Genomic DNA, 12,807 nt, shown 5'->3' on the forward strand with positions numbered 1-12,807 from the left:
GAGGCGCTGCCGAGAACAAGTGCCTTAAATTTAAAAATGGCGCCAGGCTGCGCCATTTTGTAACTGCGCATGCGCCCACCCAGCTGAGCTTGTACGAGCTTTCCCAAGCCTGGCAGGCGTCAAAACTGTGCATGTGCAGTTGGCGGCAGATGTCGGCCCGCAACCATAACGGCATTTACGGGCAGCCGGGCCAAATTAAATTATTCAGGACAGGGTCCTATTTGCCGGGACTGTCCCTGACTGTCCTGTCCCTGGGTGAGGGGTGTGCTCTGCTGCAACGTGTTACATGTTACACCCATATTTAGGTTCCAGAATGTGTACTAAGGTGTAGTTGTGGTGATTCAGTGAATATTCAGAAGAAGCAGCAGATAAGGTACAATTTTTTATGGAGGAAGAGAAAGAGTTCTGTAATAAAACAGTACCCCCTTTCTAGCAAATTTCTGTACAATAACTTTTGTCAACCCAGACCAGGGATGAATGTTTTCATGTAGCATCATCATGCCACTGTAGCAAAGGGGGGGTTTAGCTTTTCAGTCTTTCTATGTTTGTAAATCTTAACTGATTACTGGGTGGCATATACTTCTCATGGATGAATACTTGTATAAGTGATTATTTAATGTATCTGTTAGTGCTTCTCAATCTTCTCTTTTCCTTCTTAATTAAAGAGATTTTATGAGAGCATCTTAGCTGTCGTCACATCTCTAGCTATTTAATGCATGCATCTCACTTTGTAATCAGGATTTGCCTCTTTTCTTTTCTAGCTAAGAATGTCAAGAACTTCTGATCTCTGCTTCTTAAAACCAATGACTCATCAGGAACAAATATGCTATATGCTCCTAAATAACATAATAATAAAAAATGGAATCTGAGCAGATAACAAAAAAGTATCAACTAATGCAGCTGAATATTCATAAAAAAATTACCTTGATAAATGCTACTAATGTAAAAACTTTTGTCTTTAAATATTGCTAAATTATGAGGTGACTCCTATGGTCCAATATAATTCTCTACACCACATCCCTTAAAACTAAATATTTAATTCCAACCACAATGTATTTGGGATTTTCATGGCGTCAAAACACAATATTTCTTTAAAAAAAATATATATATATCTATATATATATATATATATATATATATATATATATATATATATATATATATATATATATATATATATATATATATATATATATATATATATATATATATATATATATATATATATATATGTATATATATATATATGTATATATATATATATATATATATATATATATATATATATATATATATATATATATATATATATATATATGTATGTATATATATATATATATATATATATATATATATATTTTTTTTTTTTTTTTTTTTTAATTATTTATTTATTTATCTTATACTCGATCAACTTGGGTACAACCAGTCTGCTGGATTACTTCTGATTATCGCAAGCATCTGCTATAGCTGCTAGCGATAATTGCTGTCTTCTCTTGACAGGAACGGCTTTCTTCGCCTGACTCCGCCCCCCTCACCAGGAGAAGACAATTGCTTGACATGAAGGATTCCCCTGTCATCACTGTCTGTGTTTTTTGGGAATCATGAAAATTTCTTTCCTGCAATCCATGGTTGCAGGAAAGAAATTTTCACAGTCCTTACGCTGCCTAATTTTACTTGTAACTATAGTACAGAGGGTGTTTTTTTAGTCTTTTGGAAGTGTAAAAAGACAATGACTTTCACAGCCTAATGTCTGCTATGAAGCCAGCAAAAGGGAACATGTTGAAGAGGAGAGGGTTTATTTAAAGACTATAGTATCAAGCACCAAAAGGGTGGGGGGGGGGGTGGAGAGAGGGACATACCAAGTACACACAATACCAGGTTGCTGTGGTGCTGAACCTTAGTAGATGTCAGCAGATATACAATTCTTATAATACATTGCAATCCAATGCAACAGCAAAATAATACACAATAGGGGGGACACATTCTGTCTGATACTTTTGGTTTTATTTATGAGAAGTAAAACCCAAATAGATTTCAGCTGTAATTACTCTCTTTTTCTATCTGCAGGTGAAAAATCTCCTTTCTGCTTCATGGTGAACAACAGTTAGTCAAGTCTCTATAATAAATAGGGAAAAAGTTATATAGAAAATAATCAATAACCCTTATTTTACCTGCTGTTTATTTCTGTAAAGATTTGCATTAACTCATTTCAAAGTTTTCCATTCTATTAAAGTTGTTGTAAACCCCCCAAAACACTGCACATACATATACAACTCAAAATACATTTCTACAACAATGTGAGTTCTTTTATTTTTGCATGAAAATGCCCATTGATCTTGCCAGAAATTTGCTCTTTCTTGGTAGTGGTGTCCACTTTCTGCTTGTCATTTAGGCTCTACAGAGCTGCTACTGCATTGTGCATGTCCCAGATTGTGTAAGGAAAAAAAATGCCTATAGCTTACTATGCCCCATCAGGTTCCAAGCTGGCTGCATCACAATCAGCTACACCAGACAGGGCAGACAAAAATGCTTGTTTGACAGTGGCTCTAGCAGAAAGCCTTACTGCACGTCAGAATGGCTGCATGCTTCGTGGTATCTGGTGATTTTATGCATTGTTGACTGTGCCGCCCAGTGTCTGGGCCATTCAGAATTGAGGACAAGCAATAAAGTCATGCAACCTAGAAAAGCAAAGAAAAAAGGTATTTCAATTTTTTCTTTTAAATTGTGTTGGCTACTTAGATTTATGAGGCAAGTCCCTACATAGATTTGTTAAAAAGAATTATTATATTGTTACATTTCCCGTTTAACTCCAGTGACAGGACATCCAAATTCTTCCCCCTGGCCTGGACAAACAGCTCCACCCTTTTCTTGCAGTAAACTTTACCTATCTGGAGACTACAATGAAGGGGGCAAGAATGGGACTTTAAAGGTGCAAATGATGGAGAAAAATCTGAATTCTCAAAAATTGTACATTTTATTGAACATAGAAAGTGAGGACAAGACTATACATCAATATTAAAATTGGTAAAATCAAGAAAATGCACTCGAAAATATCAACTCTACATGTTTCGCCATCTTCATAATAGCTTCTTCAGGAGTTTTCATAGATATTTCTCGAGAGTGAACATTTCTAAGTGACAAAAGGAAATACATAAAAAACACAGCAATTGTATGTACAAAGGGCATATCACAATGGTCCTAGATTGAGTGCCCAATTGGTTTGCATATTTAAAGAGTATTGATACAAAGAAATGTACCTTCAAATGACCTGAACCCTTTCTTATGCCGGCAAAAGCAAGCAGAAAAGGGGGGAACCGAGACATCCAACCTCTTAAAGTTGACCCATAGAGAGGGTGACAGCCAGGCTAAAGATAATGGGTATGAATGATGAGAGACCATAGCATGGAAATACAATTCAACCACAGATTATAAGAGCCTCCTTATTGGAGACTAATTGTCAGGTTGCAGGATTAGTAGTGTATTCACCTGATTTGGATAAATAGAATGTGCCGGTAAATCACTGGGTACCCCAATATCAAAGAAGCAGGGAGGGAAGGCAATATTCCCTTAAAATCAATGAGCGCACTATTGGAAAATTCCTTCAATTTGAATGTCGGTGCATTTTCTAAATACTGCATGATAATCCATGTGCCCAGTTTGCAATTTTTGGGTAAGTATTCATACCCTCAAATCAGACAGACTCATAATGTGTTTGTCAATTTCTTTAAATTTATTAATTCCTTTTTGTCTTAAAGGGATACCTCCCACTTGGGGATTTTAAGGGAATATTGCCTTCCCTCCCTGCTATCTCAACTTCGGCATATAACAGAGGCGCCCTTTCTCTTCTTCAGTGCTCTTCAATTATTATATTATCTTTAAAGCTTAGGGAAAACCACCCCTCTGTTAACAAGCTTTGAGAAGCTTTGCCTCTCCACTACCAACAACAGACACGGCCTATCTGTGACATATAAGATGCTAGCCCCCCCCCCCCCATCTATCAATATCAATCCTACATCGCCAAATGGGAATCTGACCTAGGTGTTCATTTTTTAGAGCCATAAAAGGACTGCATCATTCACTTCACCCATATGGCCTCAATTTTCAATACTGTTCAAGAAACAGGGCTTAAGATTTTGACTCGCTGGTACAAAGTCCCTTCGGCCCTTCACAAGATCTTTCCAAAAATCTTGCCCCCTGTGCTAGAGATGTCTTAGCCAGAAGTGTACATATCTCCACCTCTTTTAGATCTGCCTGCAGCCATTTTGGACTTGGCAACTAGGTGAGGAACTGGTGATTTACCTGCTACATCTGGCCCCCATGTCTTCTAAGAGCTACAACAACACTTTCTCACCATCCAACTGCTTAAGGCAGCCAAGGACTGTATACCCCTGTTCTGGCAACAAAACGAAACCACCCCTTTTGGGAGTCTGGCTTCACTGTAAGAAATATGCTTCTGGGAAGAATTACTGGCATTCTCAAACCATAAAGAAGAACAATACCGCAAAGCATAGTTTTGCTGGTTCAACTATACTTTTTTGGCAGATTATGCTCCTGACCTAGACCTTTGAGCTCCGACACAGGAGGCCTCCTGGACCAGAGTTGGTGAAGAATGGCCCCTTACTTGGGTACTCCACGTATGCAGGGCTTTGGGAGGGAACCCGGTGGCCCGCTGTAATGTGCACCTTGGCACACCACAGTTCCCCAAAACCCCTTCCGCCATTTTTCTCTTTTTTTTTTATAAATAAAATGGACCATCCCATGTAGTCTGTAGATGTGACAGGTGGACCCAGTATCAGATATCCTGTTGTTATTTTTGTCTCAGGTTAATATGTTAAATGCAAGACCTGAAAGGACAAGTTTCCAGGTAACACCCGCCAGCTTAGGATTCAAATACGTAGCCTGGTCTCCTTGACTCGCCTTGAGGAAATCGCTCATGCTGTTTTTCGTTCCTTTTGTGTTTTTACATTACACTTCTTTATCTTTTGTATTACATGCAGGCCTATTTTATGTGCGCTTTCTCTATAGGCTTAGCATTTTTTGTCAGACTCTTGTATCTGTTTGTCTTCTGTGTGCTGAAAAACCTAAAATAAAGAATTAAAAAAAAAAATGTTTACAAGTACTTTAATGATGGCCATTAAGTCTTAAAATTGAGCCCACACATGTTATAACAATTGTATAATATAGGCCACAGATTTGCTTTGTAAGAAAAAAAAAAACAAGTGTAATACTCTAATGTATTTTTTTAAACTAAATGAATATTAATTATGCATAATTACATTATAAAGGCAAGATAACATAAACAACAATAGGAGGGTAACAACATCTAATAGTGCCTCTGTCGTGCCTTTTACAGATATATGAATGAGTTTTCATGGCATGCTGACAACAGAAAAGCTACGGTTACGAAACATTACCTTCACAGCATGAGGCATGTCTATCAGGGAAATACAGTGGTAAAACAAGAAGTGACTATCTGTATTTATAATATCTGTCTTGCTTACAAAGCCATTTACATAATGGATGAGTATCATTAGCAATCCAACAACAAACGAAAAAGTACAATGATGAGTTTCACAGGTTCATTAAAATAATATTTCACAAGAATCATTAGGACCCACCAGACAGCGCCTTGTCTCTGAAGAAATGAGATGGAACTAAAGTATTTTCAAGTACTGCCGATTGAAAAAAAAAAAAAAATCAAACATATTAAAACTATAAAACGCTGGAGAAAAGTATCAGCAAAATATTCAATTTACTAGAACTGAGACAAAATGTCCTTTTAATGATGTATGCAGCATCCTGAACAACAGATAATGTCGATCAATATTTCATAATTATCTTGCTATTTATGAATTTGCAGCAATGGGATCTGACATAAAACAACGGATGTGTTCTGTTGCTTATGTCCTTCCTACTCCATTCTATATTCGAAGTGAACTTTTTTCCACTCAACATTTGATTACATTTGGCGAGCCATTTTTCTGCAGTCATTCAAAGACATGGTGAGGTTTGTGGTTGATCCGTCTGTCTAATGAGATTATTTTAAATCAAAAACCATATTTCTTATTTCTGGTAAGTGCGCGTCTTGTAAAGGTTGAGGATAGCGTGTTTGCGTCCTTGGAGACCATCTGTTTGCTAATTATTTTCCATAATATGATGTTTTGTTTAGTCTTTTGAAAATAGCAGTTGACATCAGCTCTGAAGCAATGGACATTTTTATTAGAATTTTTTTTTTGAATGGCATTTTGGATCCGGTAGAGGTTACAGTAAAATGAGTTCTATTTTCCTGGATGTCAGGTATAGTGCTTTTAGTACACAATGTCAGCTAGACCTTCAAAGTGAAGAGAACATATTTTCTTAGTCATTAGAGCTCTCAACTTGATGTTTCTTAAAGTTTTCCTATCCCAAATGAAAATTTATGTTGCCTACTTGAGTCGTTGATTAGACATTTGCACACTCACATGTTCTGCATTAGGGTTCATTTATTGAAGTAGTATAGGATGTTCAGTTTGCAAAATTAATTTTTATTAAGCTTGGTTGTTGAAGTGAAGCCTTGATGTCTATTTTCCAATCACATACAAGCAAAAATACATTTTTTTTTTTTTTTGCTTGTAAATAATTGGGTATTCACAGATTTACCTAATTCACTAGTGAAAATCCCTTTTGTAAAAGAAACAGGTTGACCTTATCTCTTGGGATCCCCAGTGGCAAGATTTCTCCATAAGATCTTCCACTACTTTCCTGCTATCATTACACAGCACTGATAGCATCACATTTTACAAATAAATTACTTGGAAACTAAGCTATACGGAAATGGCAACCACGTTATGGATACACGAGGGTTGTAGTGACCTAAAGAAATGCTTGAGGGTGTCACCGGTTTATCTGAAAATCATCAGACAACTGAAACTTATAGTTACTGCAAAGTTTAGGTAAAGAGATGTTTGGGTTCCCTACATTTAGATATGATGCTACAAACAAGAGGGCCTTCTCCTCTGCAGGAGATAACCTGCTCTCCTTTATTGGGTGGGGCCACCAAAGGATTTATGAAGCAGAAGTCATTTAAAGTGTCCTCTAAGAAAGTGGCCCCTGTGGCACAATTTCACAGGAGCCCCATAATACATGAAAATGCCTTTGTATGATGGAACAATACTGTCAAGTTGCACTTTCCTGACACAAGCATGGCAGCATACACGTATGGGTATAGGCTCTGCCCCTCGCCAAATCAGAACTGATTATACTATATAAATGAGTTTCCTCCCCTAAGACAACATTCTCTTTTTGTTCCTCAAATTCATAACCAATTATAACTTTGGAAAGAAGATTTTTATTTTTACCCTCACCTTGACAGATTCATCTGGCTAGCTGCACAGGTTCAGCCTCTCCTGTGATGAAGCTCCCTCCGTTCGGGTGTAAACCGCCTATATTATTGAAGCCTCCCCAAGGTTCAGGTACTGGGTTGCAGGATACTGGTCTTTGGTTTCAGGTAAAACAGTTCTGCCTTGTTGTTTGTTGGGACTGATCCGGTCTCTCCTCCCTGGTGAACTGTGGCCCCACACACTATTTGGTTAGTCTGGCGCTCTGTGTATGCTTTTTATTTCCTTGCAAAATGCTGGCATTGCTGTTAGGGTGGATTCCCCCTTCCAAGATGGCTCCTTGTCTACATCCTGTGGCTGTAATGCAGGCTGCCCTTTCCAGATGGGGATGGCGCCCGGGCCCGGCAGACCTGCAGTCGACAGGGGGCAGCAAAGTGGCGTTGGGATAACTTCTAGCTCGCTCGTAGTAGCGACCGGGAGCCCCAGGTGGCTGCCTGGGGGTGTATTGGTGGCAACCTGTTCAGGAATAGAGCCTCTCCCATCACCTTAGAGCCAGTCAGGGATGTGTACTGAACAGGTAGGTAACCTAAACCATAGGCTGTCATGGTTTATCATGATCATTATGCGGTTAATATGTCAGGCTGCCAAAGTAGGGTAATTTGCTGTTTATAGTTCTGATTGTTTCATTATTGCCTCACGAGTTTTGTTTTGTCTGCAGTACTGCTAATGCATGGCCTGATATACAGGTGTTGTTGACCAAAGTTGAGTCTTTCCTATTAACTCAGCAATGCATGGCTCTGCAGGGTTGGATTACTGTTTAGTGCCGGTTCACACTGAAGCAGCACGACTTTGGGGGTCGACCTGGGAAGTCACGTGCACCGCGACTTGCACGGACTTCATATAATGAATGTCTATGCAAGTCACTACGAGGTCGCCCCAAAGTAGTACAGGACCCTTTTTCTAAGTCGGAGCGACTTGTGTCGCTCCTATTAGAACGGGTCCTGTAGCAGTCAATGGACCGCGATGGACCGCGACTTGTCAGGCTGACAAGTCGCCTGACAAGTCACGGCAGTGTGAATGGGCTCTTAATGTTTTAATGCCTGGGTTTGCTGTTTTTAACCTTTGCCGACCAGTTGCCTAGTGTAGGTTATCCTGCCAGGGCTATTCGTCTGAGGTATATTAACCCTTCCTTGTGCTGCTTATGATATAGTAAATGCTTCAGTATTATTGACTGCTATGCGTTGTATGGCTGCTGTGCGTTTAATGCCTGCTTTTGGCTGCTAAACGTTAATGGCTCTTATACGTTAAGGGCTGTTATGTGTTTAATGATTGTTATGCATTAACCTGTTATGTCTAAATGCTGGAGGGAAGTTTAGTGCTCTGCTTAAGTTTACAGGGCCTTAAGTATTTTTTCTATTACACATCTATTGGTAATTACTTTTTCTGAGGGATTAATCCTAGGTCACAATAGCATATAGGTCCATTTGCTACTTCAATGTCTGCAGATGGATGTGTGGTTGGCCACTGAGAATGTATTAATGCTAATATCCTAGCCAGTACTTCCAGGTATTTATTATGACCACAAACCTGCAGCTTATATCCTTAAGGTATGAGCTTACCCAGAGACCAGCCATGATCATTAGGGGGAGGGTCAGGTAGGTATACTATCCTAAAAAAAATTTTTAAAAGAGTGCACGGGCAGTATGGATCGTAAAACTCTCCAGCCCTTAATACCAGCACCACTACCCAAAGGAAAAGAGGCAACTTGTTCCATCAACAGTGACAAGTCCTCTCTGGCTCTGAAGAAAACTGCTATACATTTAATGTGCTGCCAGGAGGGGCAGACTAAAGGAAATCACAATAAGGACCATTCTGGGCGGTATGGGGTGTGCGGTTAGCTGACGTGCCTGCCAAGATGCTATGCCAAATTGCATATCAGGCAGCAGTATGCAAAAAGGTAGATGTTTTGGCACTGTTCAAACGGACTAGGTGGATCTCTAATTGCTAACGCTGAGGTACTAAGCTAATTAAACAGCTGAGTTTGTTTAAAGGGTACTTCTGCCTCAAAAGCAGCGGGCCAAGGAGCTTTCATCAGATTGACCAGATGCGTCTTCATGCTAGAAGGGAATCCTTTCTGTAAAGCCCAGCTTTTTTTCAGAGGCAGTTGGGCCAGGGAATCTTCATCAGAGTAGCCAGAGGAGCCAGTCTGCCAGCGGACGATTCAATATTCTTCACAAAGGCATGGGAACAGCAATAGATTTTGAGATTAGGTTTATTCAATCATTAGGTAATGTTGTGTGACCTGCATGGGAGTTCACTTCAGTAGCCAAGGCTATATGGTTTTCAGCAGAAGAGTTGAAGGCAAACTGGATCAGTAATAAGTCTCTGTGGTGTGTGGTCCATGAGCGAAATTAAAGTGACCAGTGATGCAGTATGCTGTTTCTCTAGTATTCTGTGGGGTTAGTCAAGCCCTATGGCTTAACCCACTGACTGCATATGCCTCTTTCTAAAGTGAATCGACTGCTATTCAAGATGGAATCAGTGATGTCTAGATTTGGGACGAATCCCTTAGGCTAGTCACATAGGCCCAGAACAAATAATTGGTGACAGGGCCTGAGAAGAGCTATAAAAGGGATTTAAAAATCCATAATCTTTCTTTGGTCGCCTAAATCCAAGTCTGCTCCTCCCTAGGAGCAGCAAAGTTAATTTCACTCAAATTTGCCCAGTAGCTGTTATTGCAGGAATTATTTCAAATCTGGGCAGAGGAGGCCCATGATTGGAAGGGCTTGTGCAGTAAGGAAGTCATAGGAATTTTCTTTCCACTCTTCAAACTCCTTTAATACCAACTATAGTTCTTTAAAGCTTTAAGCAAATGTTACCAAATCTTGTTCCAACAGGGAGCCATCGATCCAGTGTTCCTAGTCGAAAAACAGATTTAGGCAGGGAATGGATCAAAATCCAAAACTTTATATGGAGTCATCGAGAACAATTACTCAAACCATCAGATAAAGCAGCTGTAGTTTTCTCTAGTTTTCTCTAGTTTTCTCTAGATCTAGCTGATGTGTACATACACTTTTCTGTACACCCGCGCTTCTGAAAGTTTCACTTTAGGTTCATCCAACAACCTTTTGCCTTTCCACATACTCAAGGCATTTTTCAAGAACATTGCTTCCAGTAGTGGCCATCTTGCGGAAGCAAGGGCAGCAGGTTCCATAGCTAGACAATAGCCTGTGGGTGGTTCAACATCCTCCAGGTCCTGGCAAATTCTGATTCAGACTCAGATCAAATGTGGATGGATCATCAGCTGGGGAAGGCCAACTCATCTCATTATAATAATGACATTTTGGACACTCAGGAGGATAATGTAGAGTTGCCCTCACAGAAGGTGACAGTATTAGGTTCTCACTTGGGGCAAGTCATAGCTCTATCCCATCTGTTTATTTCCCAAGGTCTCAAATGGTCGCAAAGTAGTCTGCAGTAATCCATGCAGTCAGTTGGACTCACTGGAAGATTGAAAACATTATAACCTGACCTTCTAAGGTCATGGAAGATTCACTTCCTACTCCAGAGAAGATGACCCACACAATGAAGTCCCGTTGGTGGTGGCTAAAGATAGTTAATTTTTTCAGCTTTCATCAGCTTCCTGGCATATCAATCATCACAATCTATTCACTTTCTTGGTATTCACCTCAGTGATCTCCTAGCTCAAGGTGAATGACATATGCCAATAGAGGACAAAGTGGCCAACATCAGGGGTGCAGTGATTCCCACGTGTTGAAGTCATTTGGGCAACACAGCCTAGGAGGCCCCAGTTATGCTCCAAACAGACGGTAATGGCAATCTACTATCTTCATGGCAAGAAGAAATACAATATTATTAAAACTAGGTCAAAGGTATCTCCCATTCAGGTTTGCCAATAGTAGAACCTGCCTCATCTCATCATTCTTTGTGTTCTGGCTTTTCAGAACTTCTTTCTAGATACTGTAAAATACAAAGTCTTGGATGGCATGAGTGTGTCCCTAGACCAACAAGCAGTTCACTGAATGTCAACCTGACAATAACCTCTATGGTCATGAATGGAAATTATTCCTGCAAAAAGAAACTTCCCAGAAGTTGAAGCAGTGGATCTACTAACATCCAGTTGGGTCAGCAGGTTAGCCTATATAGCCACGAGACCAAGTGGTCTCCAAGCTCTTCATCAGGATCCGTTGTCGTCCAGCAGTGATGAGGGCAATAATGTCCTGGTGGCCTTGCAGGCCCGCGGTGTCCTCAAATACAGCCTTTGGCCCAAGAACCTCCTTTTCTCCTTCCTGAGATTTCAGACCTTACACAGTGGGGCCAAGTGTATCCAAATTCAGCCAAGCTAGATCTAGCAGCTTGGAGAAATATGGAAGGGTCATCTAGGAGTCTCACGTTCAGTACTTGAAACCCTGTGAAAGTCAGGGCACCTGCCACAAACTTCAGGTGTACTAGAACATGGGAAACTTCGCAGAATTTAAGGATGGAATCCTCTGCTCCCAAATGTAAAGATTAAGATGTCTGCAAGTAAGCTGAGATAAGGGATTAAGTGGTTGCCAAGTCTTGGTTAGGTCCTCACTTCCTGAGATCCAGTGACCGCCGCACGTCTTGGTAAACCAATTCCGAAAAGCCTATATAGATTGTTTTTTCCCCTTAGAACTTGCAGTGCAACTAGTGTTGGGAAGGTTGTCTCACTCCTCCATTCTTCTGAGCAAGACTTCCTCAATATTTTCTGTAAAACTGAAGCAGTATTTCCTAAGGTTATCATGTCTGGAAGAAGGATTTCAGATATTCAAGCGTCATTGCTACCATTATCAAATAAAATAGCTCTGGTTTCTTCTTCTCCAGCACCATACAAAGGTCTACAAAGGTCTGCATCCTTGCATCTGGAACAGGACATAGCCCTTCCAGCATGTCCAAACTGAAATGTCTAAGTCACCACAAGCTTGGGTAGTAGACCTTCTCTAGAAAGTCAGACAGCGGCCTCTTCAGGCCTGGCGGTATCAGAAGAAGACTTTCACTGTCCACTAGAATGATGGCATTCTCTCTGGTCAAAGGGCCTAGGGGGCTTAGGAGGGGGGACTAGGGGGCGGGGACTACGGATGGACTACCTGGCAGCAGCACAGGAGAGCTTCCTGTGTCTCCTTTCAATCAGTACAGTGCCTTCTCCAACCCACACAACTCATGTGCATTTTAATGTGAGTGTATTCCTGCTTTATTTCTAATAAAATATTTAAATAGAGAGCATTAGATCTCCCTATTCTTCTCTTCTCTGACCATACGCTGGGACCTGGATCATTGATCGGGAAGACAGAGTCATATATCAGCCTGCATAGTGTCTCAGGATTCCCTGACTTGGTGACACGACCTGGCACACCTCCCTGGGATATTGAGCGTTCTTTGACCCAGTGGTGAAACACGGGTCAAAACCTAAGGTGAGAGGCCTCCTGTTTTTAGTTGTGGGAACACAAGC

This window comes from Pelophylax lessonae (assembly GCF_965119305.1).
Source record: "Pelophylax lessonae genome assembly, chromosome: 8".
Classification (NCBI taxonomy): domain Eukaryota; kingdom Metazoa; phylum Chordata; class Amphibia; order Anura; family Ranidae; genus Pelophylax; species Pelophylax lessonae.